The 5000-nt window shown below is 40.9% G+C and overlaps 1 protein-coding gene across 3 annotated transcripts in view; it reads left to right on the top strand.

The window, feature by feature from the left end:
• The window catches only part of EP300 (E1A binding protein p300), a 657355-nt gene that overhangs the window by 12638 nt on the left and 639717 nt on the right, over positions 1 to 5000 (top strand). The window lies entirely within an intron of this gene.

Raw genomic sequence — 5000 nt, 5'->3', positions numbered from 1 at the left:
CTGCCCTGAGCTATGTGTTACATCTATACTAGAGTACTCTTACTGCTGCCCTGAGCTATGTGTTGCATCTATACTAGAGTACTGTTACTGCTGCCCTGAACTATGTGTTACATCTATACTAGAGTACTGTTACTGCAGCCCTGAGCTATGTGTTACATCTATACTAGAGTACTGTTACTGCTGCCCTGAGCTGTGTTACATTTATACTAGTGTACTGTTACTCCTGCCTTGAGCTATGTAACATCTATACTAGAGTACTGTTACTGCTGCCCTGAGCTATGTGTTACAGCTATACTAGAGTACTGTTACTGCAGCCCTGAGCATTTTGTTACATCTATACTAGAGTGATGTTACTGCTGCCCTGAGCTATGTTACATCTATACTAGAGTACTGTTACTGCTGCCCTGAGCTGTGTTACATCTATACTAGAGTACTGTTACTGCTGCCCTGAGCTATGTGTTAAATCTATACTAGAGTACTGTTACTGCTGCCCTGAGCTATGTGTTAAATCTATACTAGAGTACTGTTACATCTATACTAGAGTACTGTTACTGCTGCCCTGAGCTATGTGTTACATCTATACTAGAGTACTGTTACTGCTGCCCTGAGCTATGTGTTACATCTATACTAGAGTACTGTTACTGCTGCCCTGAGCTTTGTTTTATCTATACTAGTGTACTGTTACTGCTGCCCTGAGCTATGTGTTACATTTATACTAGAGTACTGTTACTGCAGCCCTGAGATTTTTGTTACATCTATACTAGAGTACTGTTACTGCTGCCCTGAGCTGTGTTGCATCTATACTAGAGTACTGTTACTGCTGCCCTGAGCTTTGTTTTATCTATACTAGTGTACTGTTACTGCTGCCCTGAGCTATGTGTTACATTTATACTAGAGTACTGTTACTGCAGCCCTGAGATTTTTGTTACATCTATACTAGAGTACTGTTACTGCTGCCCTGAGCTGTGTTGCATCTATACTAGAGTACTGTTACTGCTGCCTTGAGCTATGTAACATCTATACTAGAGTACTGTTACTGCTGCCCTGAGCTATGTGTTACAGCTATACTAGAGTACTGTTACTGCTGCCCTGAGCTGTGTTACATCTATACTAGAGTACTGTTACTGCTGCCCTGAGCTGTGTTACATCTATACTAGAGTACTGTTACTGCTGCCCTGATCTATGTTACATCTATACTAGAGTACTGTTACTGCTGCCCTGAGCTATGTTACATCTATACTAGAGTACTGTTACTGCTGCCCTGAGCTGTGTTACATCTATACTAGAGTACTGTTACTGCTGCCCTGAGCTATGTGTTAAATCTATACTAGAGTACTGTTACTGCAGCCCTGAGCTTTTTGTTACATCTATACTAGAGTACTGTTACTGCTGCCCTGAGCTGTGTTACATCTATACTAGAGTACTGTTACTGCTGCCCTGAGCTATGTTACATCTATACTAGAGTACTGTTACTGCTGCCCTGAGCTTTGTTTTATCTATACTAGTGTACTGTTACTGCTGCCCTGAGCTATGTGTTACATTTATACTAGAGTACTGTTACTGCAGCCCTGAGATTTTTGTTACATCTATACTAGAGTACTGTTACTGCTGCCCTGAGCTATGTGTTACATCTATACTAGAGTACTGTTACTGCTGCCCTGAGCTGTTACATCTATACTAGAGTACTGTTACTGCTGCCCTGAGCTGTGTTACATCTATACTAGAGTACTGTTACTGCTGCCCTGATCTATGTTACATCTATACTAGAGTACTGTTACTGCTGCCCTGAGCTATGTTACATCTATACTAGAGTACTGTTACTGCTGCCCTGAGCTGTGTTACATCTATACTAGAGTACTGTTACTGCTGCCCTGAGCTATGTGTTAAATCTATACTAGAGTACTGTTACTGCAGCCCTGAGCTTTTTGTTACATCTATACTAGAGTACTGTTACTGCTGCCCTGAGCTATGTGTTACATCTATACTAGAGTACTGTTACTGCTGCCCTTAGCTATGTGTTACATCTATTCTAGAGTACTGTTACTGCTGCCCTGAGCTTTTTGTTACATCTATACGAGAGTACTGTTACTGCTGCCCTGAGCTATGTGTTACATCTATACGAGAGTACTGTTACTGCTGCCCTGAGCTATGTGTTACATCTATACGAGAGTACTGTTGCTGCTGTCCTGAGTTATGTGTTACATCTATACTAGAGTACTGTTACTGCTGCCCTGAGCTTTTTTGTTACATCTATACTAGAGTACTGTTGCTGCTGTCCTGAGTTATGTGTTACATCTATACGAGAGTACTGTTACTGCTGCCCTGAGCTATGTGTTACATCTATACTAGAGTACTGTTACTGCTGCCCTGAGCTTTTTTGTTACATCTATACTAGAGTACTGTTACTGCTGCCCTGAGCTATGTGTTACATCTATACTAGAGTACTGTTACTGCTGCCCTGAGCTATGTGTTACATCTATACTAGAGTACTGTTACTGCAGCCCTGAGCTATGTGTTACATCTATACTAGTGTACTGTTACTGCTGCCCTGAGCTTTGTTTTATATCTATACTAGAGAACTGTTACTGCAGCCCTGAGCTACAATATTGTGCAAAAGTCGTGCGGCACTATTAGATTTGTTGTTTTAGCAATAGTATAATGACCATATATAATTATTTCTAAGTCTCTATTAGAATGCAGGCAGAAAATGCAGGTTATTAGAATGCAGCCAGAAAAAAATGCTTCTGTAGGCTAAAGTAGCAAGTATTTAGTATGACCTCCCCTTACACAATTGCAGGAACTTGGCTCTCGTAAACCTTAAAGAGACACTGAACCCAATTTTTTTCTTTCGTGATTCAGATAGAGCATGAAATTGTCAAATTTTCTTCATTCTCTTGGTATCTTTATTTGAAATCTAAGTTTAGATGCCGGCCCATTTTTGGTGAACAACCTGGGTTTTTGCCTATTGGTGGATAAATTCATCCACTAATAAAGTGTTGTCCATTGTGCTGAACCAAAAAAAGCTTAGATGCCTTTTTCAAATAAAGATAGCAAGAGAACAAAGAAAAATTAATAGGTGTAAATTAGAAAGTTGCTTAAAATTGCATGCTCTATCTGAATCATTAAATACAAAAATTGGGTTCAGTGTCCCTTTAATGGAATTGGAACTCTGTCATTGCTAACACCTGTATTTTTCCTTCTATTTTAAAATGACTGCTGTTAAAAATGTCTATTACACCAGGTTTGTGCAAGACATGGTTGAGCATTACATACCCGTGTGGTATGAGTTTAATTCATTGGAAGCTTGCTAATTAGACCAACTTTCAATCATTCCATTCAAAATGCCAAAGATCACAGATATTGACAGACAAAATCTTACTTTTGCATCAGCAAGGCCACTGTCAGAGGAAACCCGGCAACCAAACTGGATACTCAAGATGTGCTATTCTTGCTGTTATAATTAAATTTGAAGAATCGGGAGAGGTCAAGGACAAAAAAGAACTGGAAGGGCCAAGAAAACTTTCAAAATCTGATGAGAAGTTTCTTCTTTGAGAGACCGGAAGAAGTCCAGCAAGGACCTGGCTCAGTATCTGGCATTATATACCAGAAGATTACTTCAGAAAACTTCAGGACAGTTTTTCCCAAAGAGTTCAAAATGTGCTAAGTGCCATGGGAGGTCACACTAAAAACTGACATTTTGCCTAAGGAAACCATTTTGTTCTGAAATTTTTATATATATTTAAAGGCTCAGGGAGTATGGACTCAGGCAGAGTCTCTCCTTCCCATCAATATTCTAGAGCTGAGGGCGATTTTCAATGTGCTTCGGGCCTGGCCTCAGTTGACTGCGGCCAAATTCATCAGATTTCAATCAGACAACATAACGGTGGCTTACATTCAGGGAGGAACAAGGAGTTCCTTAGCGATGACCAAAGTAACCAAGTTAATCCAGTGGGCGCAGGCCCATTCTTGCCATCTGTCAGCGATCCACATCCCAGGGGTGCACAACTTTGAGGCAGATTTTCTGAGCAGGCAGACCTTTCATCCAGGAGAGCGTTAACGCCATCCAGAAATATTTTCCAACCTGATTCTCAGATGGGGTCGGCCGGAGTTGGATCGCATGGCATCTCGTCCGAATGTCAAGCTTCCGAGATACGGGTCCAGGTCCGGGAACCCCAGGCCGAGCTGATAGATGCCTTGGCAGTTCCTTGGTCCTTCAGCCTAGCATATCTATTCCCTCCGTTTGCATTCCTTCCCCGGGTTATTGCTCGAATCAAACAGGAGGGGGCATCAGTGATCCTCATTTCTCCTACGTGGCCTCGCAGGATTTAGTATGCCGATCTGGTGGACATGTCTCTGCCACCTTGGAGGCTTTCATTGAGGAAGGACCTTCTCATTCAGGGTCCCTTCCGTCACCCTAATCTAATTTCTCTGCAGCTGACTGCTTGGAGATTGAACGCTTAATCTTACCCAAGCAATGTTTTTCTGATTCGGTCATAGAGACCTTAAAGGGACAGTTTACTCAAAAATTTTCTCCCCTTTAATTTGTTCCCAATGATCCACTTTACCTGCTGGAGTGTATTAAATTGTTTACAAGTAGCTCCTTTACCCTTATATTGGCATTTGAAATAGTTGATTTAGCATGTGGTATCCCCACCTATTCTGAAAGTTTGTGGCCGCAGGTCCCAGCTATTGATAAGCTTTGTAAACACAGCCAGCAGAAGAAATTATACTCCCAGTGGGATATAGCAGAGATAAGATAATACAATGTTGATTTTCCATTGTTCTCTCCAAGTACTGGTGATTGTTTTATGGACAGATATAAGATAAAGAAGCAGATATATTTGCACAATGTGATAAAGTAATGAGATCTGATTGTACCTACAAGCTCAACCCATTTTATTAGGTTGTGGCTTCAAAACACAAAATCAGAGCTTTAATATACACAAAAAAACATTAAAAGTTATTTTTCATACATTTTTTTCTCTGCAGTTGGTAAAAAA

This window comes from Bombina bombina, chromosome 7, assembly GCF_027579735.1.
Source record: "Bombina bombina isolate aBomBom1 chromosome 7, aBomBom1.pri, whole genome shotgun sequence".
Classification (NCBI taxonomy): Eukaryota; Metazoa; Chordata; class Amphibia; order Anura; family Bombinatoridae; genus Bombina; species Bombina bombina.
Note: the sequence above shows the minus strand (reverse complement) of the source record. Positions and strands in the feature narration are given on the sequence as shown.